At 40.2% G+C, this 11,802-nt stretch overlaps 2 non-coding genes and 1 pseudogene across 2 annotated transcripts; all 3 read left to right on the top strand.

Moving 5' to 3' along the window:
* The first annotated feature begins 2,547 nt into the window (after positions 1-2,547).
* LOC137573223 (small subunit ribosomal RNA) lies at positions 2,548-4,542 on the top strand. The gene has a single exon (XR_011031841.1). It is a non-coding gene; the product is annotated as a small subunit ribosomal RNA (ribosomal RNA).
* A 607-nt stretch (positions 4,543-5,149) lies between these two features.
* Positions 5,150-5,328, top strand: LOC137573216 (5.8S ribosomal RNA). Its single transcript, XR_011031840.1, has one exon. It is a non-coding gene; the product is annotated as a 5.8S ribosomal RNA (ribosomal RNA).
* Positions 5,329-5,664: 336 nt separating this feature from the next.
* On the top strand, positions 5,665-8,471 carry LOC137573230 (large subunit ribosomal RNA; annotated as a pseudogene).
* The last annotated feature ends 3,331 nt before the right edge of the window (positions 8,472-11,802 follow it).

Below are 11,802 nucleotides of genomic sequence, written 5' to 3'. Positions count from 1 at the left end.
TCTCATTTATATGAAAAAAAATTTCAATATCATATGGGAACTTCCATATCATATGGGATATGCATTTTGTATAAATATCTCATATCATATGAAAAAATATCATAACGTATGGGATTTATTTATTATCCCATTTATATGAAAAAAAATTTTTACTTAATATTAAAAATATAAATTTTGCCCATTTATCATATGGGAACATCCATATCATATGGGATATGCATATCGTATAAACATCTCATATCATATGAAAAAATATCATAACGTATGGGATTTATTTATTATCCCATTTATATGAAAAAATTTTACTCAGTATTGAAAATATTTATTTTGCCCATTTATCATATGGGAACATCCATATCATATGGGATATGCATATCGTATAAATATCTCATATCATATGAAAAAAATATCATAACGTATGGGGCTTATTTATTATCCCATTTATATGAAAAAAAAAATTTTACTCAATATTAAAAATATAAATTTTGCCCATTTATCATATGGGATCATCCATATCATATGGGATATGCATATCGTATAAAAACATATTTATAAAAAAATGTTAATTTATTATTGAGCGGTACCTTCACACATAAATGGGCGATTTCGAGAATGCGTGGCACAAAACCTACTTAGGTGGTGTGATGTCGAGCATGGTCAGTCATATGTAATATCGGTACAGTTCTCAAATACATATGTCTTATGCATTTATAATCGGCAATGTCAATTTATTTATATATTATAATGAAGTTTAATGGTATTTATAAAAATACATATGAAAAATTATTGTTGAGTGGTACCTTCAAACATAAATGGGCGATTTCGAGGAAAGCGTGGCACAAAACCTACTTAGGTGGTGTGATGTCGAGCATGGTCAGTCATATGTAATATCGGTACAGTTCTCAAATACATATGTCTTATGCATTTATAATCGGCAATGTCAGTTTATTTATATATTTTAAAAAACATAAATGGGCGATTTCGAGCGTGGCACAAAACCTCAGGTGGCGAGCTGGTCAGTCATTGTAATATCGGTACAGTTCCCAAATACATATGTCTTATGCATCGGCAGTCTTTTTTTTATATATTGAAGTTTAATGGTATTTATAAAAATACATATGAAAAATTATTGTTGAGTGGTACCTTCAAACATAAATGGGCGATTTCGAGAAAGCGTGGCACAAAACCTACTTAGGTGGTGTGATGTCGAGCATGGTCAGTCATATGTAATATCGGTACAGTTCTCAAATACATATGTCTTATGCATTTATAATCGGCAATGTCAATTTATTTATATATTATAATGAAGTTTTTCTTAGGTGTGTGATGTCGAGCATGGTCAGTCATATGTAATATCGGTACAGTTCTCAAATACATATGTCTTATGCATTTATAATCGGCAATGTCAATTTATTTATATATTATAATGAAGTTTAATGGTATTTATAAAAATACATATGAAAAATTATTGTTGAGTGGTACCTTCAAACATAAATGGGCGATTTCGAGAAAGCGTGGCACAAAACCTACTTAGGTGGTGTGATGTCGAGCATGGTCAGTCATATGTAATATCGGTACAGTTCTCAAATACAAATACACTATGTCTTATGCATTTATAATCGGCAATGTCAATTTATTTATATATTATAATGAAGTTTAATGGTATTTATAAAAATACATATGAAAAATTATTGTTGAGTGGTACCTTCAAACATAAATGGGCGAATTTCGAGAAAGCGTGTCACAAAACCTACTCATGATGAACAGTGGTTGTTCAGACTAATTGAAGGTTATGCTCTACTTCAAATTTAATATATCAAATAAAAAGATAATGAAAAAGCCTACCAAGGTATTCCAAGGTGTATGATGAAACGGTCTTAGGAGCGTTCTCTCTGCTGAAGTTTATTCACTGGTTATATTTGGATTTATCGTTAATACAAAATAAAGATTATGAGCATTAAATTAGTTCTTAGTTTAATTGTTCATAATCTTTAACCTTTTATATAAAAAGGTAAATATGAGAATTGCGTCATAAATCTTGTTATGTTCGCAAATTAACTAATTGATCTTTTATATAGAGCAAAATTATTATTTTTTTTTTTATTAAAATCAAGTCATTTTTATTGAATTAACTTTTCCTTATAATTAAAAAACATTCGTCACATTAAATTTGAGTGATGGTTTTACTTAATATATAAAATCACACATTAAATATCAATTTCTATTTAAATTTTAAATTTAATATCAAAATACAAATGTTTATTTTATTTGAAAATAAACAAAATTAAAGCAAATGTGATTATATATTTTGTAAGTGTAAAAATAAAGATATTTTTGATCATTATTATTGAAAATTTATACAATTAATGAAAAACGAAAATGAACGCTATTAAATTTTGGCCGTATTCGTAAAATGTTACCACAAATAATATATTTTATTTTATTGAAAAATATATAATATTGTCAAGTATCTTTAAATATTTTAAAATATGCGTTTGTCTAAATTCATATATTCATGTTTTTAACAACACATTAAATAATAACATTATTCTGGTTGATCCTGCCAGTAGTTATATGCTTGTCTCAAAGATTAAGCCATGCATGTCTAAGTACACACGAATTAAAAGTGAAACCGCAAAAGGCTCATTATATCAGTTATGGTTCCTTAGATCGTTAACAGTTACTTGGATAACTGTGGTAATTCTAGAGCTAATACATGCAATTAAAACACGGACCTTTTGGGACGTGTGCTTTTATTAGACTAAAACCAAGCGATCAATTGATCGTTATATTGGTTGAACTCTAGATAACATGCAGATCGTATGGTCTTGTACCGACGACAGATCTTTCAAATGTCTGCCCTATCAACTTTTGATGGTAGTATCTAGGACTACCATGGTTGCAACGGGTAACGGGGAATCAGGGTTCGGTTCCGGAGAGGGAGCCTGAGAAACGGCTACCACATCTAAGGAAGGCAGCAGGCGCGTAAATTACCCACTCCCAGCTCGGGGAGGTAGTGACGAAAAATAACAATACAGGACTCATATCCGAGGCCCTGTAATTGGAATGAGTACACTTTAAATCCTTTAACAAGGACCAATTGGAGGGCAAGTCTGGTGCCAGCAGCCGCGGTAATTCCAGCTCCAATAGCGTATATTAAAGTTGTTGCGGTTAAAACGTTCGTAGTTGAACTTGTGCTTCATACGGGTAGTACAACATACATTTGTAGTTAGTACTATACCTTTATGTATGTAAGCGTATTATCGGTGGAGTTCTTATATGTAATTAAGTACTTGTACTTTTTTATATATTCCTCCTATTTAAAAACCTACATTAGTGCTCTTCATCGAGTGTTTTTGTGGGCCGGTACAATTACTTTGAACAAATTAGAGTGCTTAAAGCAGGCTTCAAATGCCTGAATATTCTGTGCATGGGATAATGAAATAAGACCTCTGTTCTGCTTTCATTGGTTTTCAGATCAAGAGGTAATGATTAATAGAAGCAGTTTGGGGGCATTAGTATTACGACGCGAGAGGTGAAATTCTTGGACCGTCGTAAGACTAACTTAAGCGAAAGCATTTGCCAAAGATGTTTTCATTAATCAAGAACGAAAGTTAGAGGTTCGAAGGCGATCAGATACCGCCCTAGTTCTAACCATAAACGATGCCAGCTAGCAATTGGGTGTAGCTACTTTTATGGCTCTCTCAGTCGCTTCCCGGGAAACCAAAGCTTTTGGGCTCCGGGGGAAGTATGGTTGCAAAGCTGAAACTTAAAGGAATTGACGGAAGGGCACCACCAGGAGTGGAGCCTGCGGCTTAATTTGACTCAACACGGGAAAACTTACCAGGTCCGAACATAAGTGTGTAAGACAGATTGATAGCTCTTTCTCGAATCTATGGGTGGTGGTGCATGGCCGTTCTTAGTTCGTGGAGTGATTTGTCTGGTTAATTCCGATAACGAACGAGACTCAAATATATTAAATAGATATCTTCAGGATTATGGTGTTGAAGCTTATATTGCCTTCATTCATGGTAGCAGTAAAATGTTTATTGTGTTTGAATGTGTTTATATAAGTGGAGCCGTACCTGTTGGTTTGTCCCATTATAAGGACACTAGCTTCTTAAATGGACAAATTGCGTCTAGCAATAATGAGATTGAGCAATAACAGGTCTGTGATGCCCTTAGATGTCCTGGGCTGCACGCGCGCTACAATGAAAGTATCAACGTGTATTTCCTAGACCGAGAGGTCCGGGTAAACCGCTGAACCACTTTCATGCTTGGGATTGTGAACTGAAACTGTTCACATGAACTTGGAATTCCTAGTAAGTGTGAGTCATTAACTCGCATTGATTACGTCCCTGCCCTTTGTGCACACCGCCCGTCGCTACTACCGATTGAATTATTTAGTGAGGTCTCCGGACGTGATCACTGTGACGCCTTGCGTGTTACGGTTGTTTCGCAAAAGTTGACCGAACTTGATTATTTAGAGGAAGTAAAAGTCGTAACAAGGTTTCCGTAGGTGAACCTGCGGAAGGATCATTATTGTATTTTCCAACCGTTATTAAAATAAATAAATTCCAAATTATTATAAGATATATAAGATGAAAATGAAATTTAAGATGAGAGCATAAGAACTAAATTCTATCCTATTTACCCAAGGATAAAAAAAAAAGAGTATAAAATTAAACAACAATTGACGGACGGTAGCAAAATATGCTAAAACTCTTTAAATTATGGTGTTTTGCCAGCCATAAATAAAAATTATGTATTCCGATCGGAGATTGAAAATGATTTTTGTATATCTTATTTATTTGCGTGTATATGTACCATAATATACAGGCGTTGCGTATTGTATTGGCCATTATTGGTTTGGGCATTCAATGGTTAAAGCAACATCCCAAATGTACAATGTTGTACCTGCATTTAAGGTTAACGTTTTACATAATTTGATCGCTTACAAAATTTATCATCTTTTATAAATTATCAAGTCCAGTATTCAATCATTTATGTTAACTAAGACATTTCGCAGCATTCGTTTGGGTTAAGATTTTATTGAAGGAATTGATATATGCCAGTAAAATGGTGTATTTTTAATTTCTTTCAATAAAAATATTATTGACGTAATGAAATAAACAAACAATTTATTAATCACTCTAAGCGGTGGATCACTCGGCTCATGGGTCGATGAAGAACGCAGCAAACTGTGCGTCATCGTGTGAACTGCAGGACACATGAACATCGACATTTTGAACGCATATCGCAGTCCATGCTGTTATGGTACTTTAATTAATTTTAGAGTGCTGCTTGGACTACATATGGTTGAGGGTTGTAAGACTATGCTAAATAAGTTGTTTTAGTATTTTACGAAATATTAAAGCATATGGTATATTATTGGATATATATATATATGTATATTCATAATATTAATAATAATTGAAACACATTGGCTCTCATATGTATGAGAAAAAATGAAGATGTATAATTTTCTTTTTCAAATCAAATGATACTGAGGAATGTTTAGCATAAAAAATATAAAATTTTAATCTAGAATTGCCTCTTATTAATGATATGAAATGAAAAACAATTGTCATAATATTATTCTTCACTTAAATTAGAAATTTACAATGGTTTTAATATATTTAATAATATATTTGTGTGTATATACAACCTCAACTCATATGGGACTACCCCCTGAATTTAAGCATATTAATTAGGGGAGGAAAAGAAACTAACAAGGATTTTCTTAGTAGCGGCGAGCGAAAAGAAAATAGTTCAGCACTAAGTCACTTTGTCTTTATGGCAAATGTGAGATGCAGTGTATGGAGCATCAATATTCTAGTATGAGAAATTAACGATTTAAGTCCTTCTTAAATGAGGCCATTTACCCATAGAGGGTGCCAGGCCCGTATAACGTTAATGATTACTAGATGGTGTTTCCAAAGAGTCGTGTTGCTTGATAGTGCAGCACTAAGTGGGTGGTAAACTCCATCTAAAACTAAATATAACCATGAGACCGATAGTAAACAAGTACCGTGAGGGAAAGTTGAAAAGAACTCTGAATAGAGAGTTAAATAGTACGTGAAACTGCTTAGAGGTTAAGCCCGATGAACCTGAATATCCATTATGGAAAATTCATCATTAGAGTTGTAATATTTCAATAATATTATAATAATAGTGTGCATTTTTTCCATATAAGGACATTGTAATCTATTAACATGAACCAAATTTATCATAAAATATGACTTATAGTTTATTTAAATTATTTTGCTTGCATTTTAACATAGAATAAATGTCATTAATTTGATAAAGTGTTGATAGATTTATATGAATACAGTGCGTTAATTTTTCGGAATTATATAATAGCATGATTATCATTGATTTTCTGTGTTTATTATATGCACTTGTATGATTAACAATGCGAAAGATTCAGGATACCTTCGGGACCCGTCTTGAAACACGGACCAAGGAGTCTAACATATGTGCAAGTTATTGGGATATAAACCTAATAGCATAATTAACTTGACTAATAATGGGATTAGTTTTTTAACTATTTATAGTTAATTAACACAATCCCGGGGCGTTCTATATAGTTATGTATAATGATATTTATATTATTTATACCTCTAACTGGAACGTACCTTGAGCATATATGCTGTGACCCGAAAGATGGTGAACTATACTTGATCAGGTTGAAGTCAGGGGAAACCCTGATGGAAGACCGAAACAGTTCTGACGTGCAAATCGATTGTCAGAATTGAGTATAGGGGCGAAAGACCAATCGAACCATCTAGTAGCTGGTTCCTTCCGAAGTTTCCCTCAGGATAGCTGGTGCATTTAAATGTTATATAAAATAATCTTATCTGGTAAAGCGAATGATTAGAGGCCTTAGGGTCGAAACGATCTTAACCTATTCTCAAACTTTAAATGGGTAAGAACCTTAACTTTCTTGATATGAAGTTTAAGGTTATGATATATTGTGCCCAGTGGGCCACTTTTGGTAAGCAGAACTGGCGCTGTGGGATGAACCAAACGTAATGTTACGGTGCCCAAATTAACAACTCATACAGAAACCATGAAAGGCGTTGGTTGCTTAAAACAGCAGGACGGTGATCATGGAAGTCGAAATCCGCTAAGGAGTGTGTAACAACTCACCTGCCGAAGCAACTAGCCCTTAAAATGGATGGCGCTTAAGTTGTATACCTATACATTACCGCTAAAGTAGATGATTTATATTATTTATAATATAAATTTTGAAACTTTAGTGAGTAGGAAGGTACAATGGTGTGCTTAGAAGTGTTTGGCGTAAGCCTGCATGGAGCCGCCATTGGTACAGATCTTGGTGGTAGTAGCAAATAATCGAATGAGACCTTGGAGGACTGAAGTGGAGAAGGGTTTCGTGTGAACAGTGGTTGATCACGAGTTAGTCGGTCCTAAGTTCAAGGCGAAAGCCGAAAATTTTCAAGTTTTAAATATGTCAAATAAATTAATCTAAAGTAAAACACTTGAATAATTTTGAACGAAAGGGAATACGGTTCCAATTCCGTAACCTGTTGAGTATCCGTTTGTTATTAAATATGGGCCTCGTGCTCATCCTGGCAACAGGAACGACCATAAAGAAGCCGTCGAGAGGTATCGGAAGAGTTTTCTTTTCTGTTTTATAGCCGTACTACCATGGAAGTCTTTCGCAGAGAGATATGGTAGATGGGCTAGAAGAGCATGACATATACTGTTGTGTCGATATTTTCTCCTCGGACCTTGAAAATTTATGGTGGGGATACGCAAACTTCTCAACAGGCCGTACCAATATCCGCAGCTGGTCTCCAAGGTGAAGAGTCTCTAGTCGATAGAATAATGTAGGTAAGGGAAGTCGGCAAATTAGATCCGTAACTTCGGGATAAGGATTGGCTCTGAAGATTGAGATAGTCGGGCTTGATTGGGAAACAATAACATGGTTTATGTGCTCGTTCTGGGTAAATAGAGTTTCTATCATTTATGATAGTTATTTGTTCCCCGGATAGTTAGTTACGTAGCCAATTGTGGAACTTTCTTGCTAAAATTTTTAAGAATACTAATTAATTTTAATTAGTTCTTTTAAATTATAACGATTATCAATTAACAATCAATTCAGAACTGGCACGGACTTGGGGAATCCGACTGTCTAATTAAAACAAAGCATTGTGATGGCCCTAGCGGGTGTTGACACAATGTGATTTCTGCCCAGTGCTCTGAATGTCAAAGTGAAGAAATTCAAGTAAGCGCGGGTCAACGGCGGGAGTAACTATGACTCTCTTAAGGTAGCCAAATGCCTCGTCATCTAATTAGTGACGCGCATGAATGGATTAACGAGATTCCTACTGTCCCTATCTACTCTTCCAACAATTTGCTACCCCGTTCCACCGTGGCTATGCATACTGCTGCATACCACGCTGCCTCCCCGCGGTCACCGCCAGAGCTGCTCCCGTTGTCCCCGTCCCCGGAGTGCCGGTCGCCGCACCACGCTTCAGCAAGCCAGCTGAGACGTGGTCCGCGGTGGTCACGAGTCGGGACCCGAACGTGTCGAGTAAGCAGGTAGCCGAACGGGTGATGAAGGAGGTCGCACCGACGCTTGGAGTGCGTGTACATGAAGTACGCGTGCTCAAGAGCGGAGGCGCTGTGATCCGCACGCCGTCGGTAGGCGAGCTAAAGCGGGTGGTAGCGAACAAGAAGTTCGCAGAAGTTGGCCTTAACGTACGGCAAAATAAAGCGGCAAGGCCTTCACTCAGGGTGATAGGCTTAAACAAGAAGCATACCCCGGAGGCCTTCATGAAGCTGCTTTATGAAGGCAACTTCAAGGAGATGACGGTAGAGTCTTTCAAGAAGGCAGTACACATAGTGTCTAAGCCTTGGATTGCGCAGGAGGACAAAAGAGTCAACGTCACCATCGAGGTAGACGACTCGGCAGCGGCCCTACTGGAAGGTAGCGACAGGTTCTACATCGATTGGTTCAGCTACAGGTTCCATTGGATAGAAAGAACCCATGTATGCCACAGATGCGCAAGTTACGACCACAAGGTGTCCAAGTGTGGGGCAAAGGAAGATACATGCTTCCGATGCGGACAAAAAGGACACAAAGTCCGGAAGTGCGACAACCCGGTGGACTGCCGGAATTGTCGCTTTAATGGTAGACCATCAGGGCATCTGATGCTTTCGATGGACTGCCCGTTGTTCGCTGCCAAGGAGGCGAGGTTTGCAGCTAGACATTAACAATGTTTAGTTTCATCCAAGCCAATTGTGGTCGGGGTCGCGTTGCGTGCATCGATATCGGTGTGCGTATGCGTGACCTTGGCCACTCCTTTGCGTTGCTGCAGGAGCCCCACACAGACCTGGACGGCCGAATAATTGGATTCCCAACCGGGATGAGAATTTTCGGCAGTCGGATCTTCGAGGGACACCGAAGGAACTCTGCCGTCATCATCGACGATCCAGATGCCATTTGCCTGCCGGTCGAGTCATTGATCACCGAGGCTGGAGTATGCGTGAGGATTACGGGTAAATTCGGATCGATTTACCTGATCTCACTGTACTGCCATGCGCATGCTGAGTTGACAAGCGTCTTTCAGTACATGGATACCATACTGCTACTGGCGAGCAGTACTCCGGTCATCCTCTGCCTAGATTCGAATGCTGTATCTCCGATGTGGTTCAGTAAACGCTACGATAGCTATCGTGGCCAGCTGAACTACAGACGGGGTGAGCAGCTAGAGGATTGGATTCTCGCTAGCCGAGCCGGAGTTGTCAACAGATTCAGCGAGGTGTACACGTTCGATAATCGCCGTGGACAAAGCGATATTGACGTAACAATTGTTAGCGAAGCAGCGTCTACGTGGGCCGCGTATGACTGGAGCGTGGACGAGTGGGAGATGAGCGATCACAACATTATCACCGTTGTGGTGACGCCTTCCCCAGACACAGTTGAGAGCACATTTGCTCCTGTGCCGTCCTGGAAGCTCAGAAATGCTAACTGGCGTTTGTTTGACTCCGTACTGGTAGAGGAAATTCGGGAGCACCTTCCGTTGGAGCACATTAGAATGTCGCCGTTGGACTCCTCGGTGTCTGCACTACGCCTTGCCGTACAGTCTACGTGCGACAGGGTGTTAGTTCGCAGAGCGTCGCGAGCCGCTGGAAAGGTAAAGTGGTGGACCACTGAACTGAGTACAAAACGTCATGAAGTCAGGAGACTTAGGCGGAGGCTCCAGGATGCTAGGCGCAGAGGGAACGAATCTGCGCAGTTTCTGGCAACTCATCTGCGGACGGCTGTCCGCGAGTTCAAGAAGCTCATCCTGAAGACGAAGGAGGATCACTGGCGGAACTTCGTTGGAGACCACAGAGATGACCCATGGGGGCATGCATACAAGATATGCCGAGGACGAAAGCGGTCCACAGAGTTGGGATGCCTTCGCGAGGATGGCAGGCCGGTCGTAACCTGGCACGACTGCGCGAGTCTCCTCCTCCGTAACTTCTTTCCAGTTGCGGCAGCGAGCGACGACATTGCTATTCCAAGCGGAGCTACACCGGCTCTCGAAGCCTTCGAGATCGGAGTATGCGTCGCCCGGTTGAAGAGCAGGCGCTCTCCCGGATTGGACGGCATCACAGGTGGTATCTGCAAGGCAGTATGGCGTGCTATCCCCGAGCACATAACAGCGTTGTTATCTCGCTGTGTGGCAGAGGGATATTTTCCCCTTGAGTGGAAATGCCCGAGAGTAGTGGCGCTCCTCAAGGGCCCCGACAAGGAAAGGAGTGATCCAGCTTCCTATCGGGGCATCTGCTTGCTGCCAGTGTTTGGCAAGGTGCTAGAGGGGATTATGGTTAATCGAATGAAAGAGGTGCTTCCGGAAGGAAATAGATGGCAATTCGGCTTTCGACCTGGACGCTGTGTTGAGGATGCCTGGCACCATGTGAAGGCCAGCGTTGCCGCCAGCCAGGCGGTATACGTGCTGGGTCTTTTCGTGGATTTTAAGGGTGCCTTCGACAATGTTGAGTGGAGCGCGGTTATGCGCCGCTTGATTGACGCGGGATGCCAAGAAGCCAGCTTATGGAGAAGCTTCTTCAGTGGCAGAAAAGCGAGGATGACCAGCAGATTCGGAGAGGTTGACGTGGAGGTCACTCGAGGATGTCCGCAGGGATCCATCAGTGGACCATTCATTTTGGAACACCATGATGGATGTGCTGCTCCAACGTTTGGAGCCCCTGTGCGTATTCAGTGCATATGCAGACGATCTGTTGGTCCTCGTCGAGGGAAGGTCGAGAGCCGAGCTGGAACGTCGTGGAAAGGAGCTGATGTCCGTCGTGGGAGCTTGGGGAGCTGAAGTCGGAGTTTCGATTTCGACCAGCAAGACGGCAATGATGTTACTAAAAGGGAGATTGGCCGCTACTAGGCCACCCTTTGTAGAGTTTGCAGGAGCAGGCCTACAATATGTAACTCAATACCGATACCTGGGCATCACAGTCGGCGAGCGGCTTAATTTTCAGCCGCACATCGCAGGATTACGCGGTAAGTTGGCTGGAGTCAGTGGTGCACTCAGTCGCGTTCTGAGGGTCGACTGGGGTCTCAGTCCCCGATCCAGACGCACTGTTTACGCTGGACTCATGGTGCCTTGTGCGCTATTTGGTGCCTCAGTGTGGTATTCCGCGGTTAAGAGTACGATGGTCGCCAGGAGGCACCTCTGCTCTTGCCAGAGAGTCATGCTCTTAGGATGCCTACCGGTATGCCGTACAGTGTCCACTGTGGCACTGCAGGTGCTTGCTGGAGCCCCACCTCTGGAC

Source organism: Drosophila tropicalis, unplaced genomic scaffold, assembly GCF_018151085.1.
Source record: "Drosophila tropicalis isolate 14030-0801.00 unplaced genomic scaffold, ASM1815108v1 contig_1093, whole genome shotgun sequence".
NCBI classification, from domain to species: domain Eukaryota; kingdom Metazoa; phylum Arthropoda; class Insecta; order Diptera; family Drosophilidae; genus Drosophila; species Drosophila tropicalis.
Note: the sequence above shows the minus strand (reverse complement) of the source record. Positions and strands in the feature narration are given on the sequence as shown.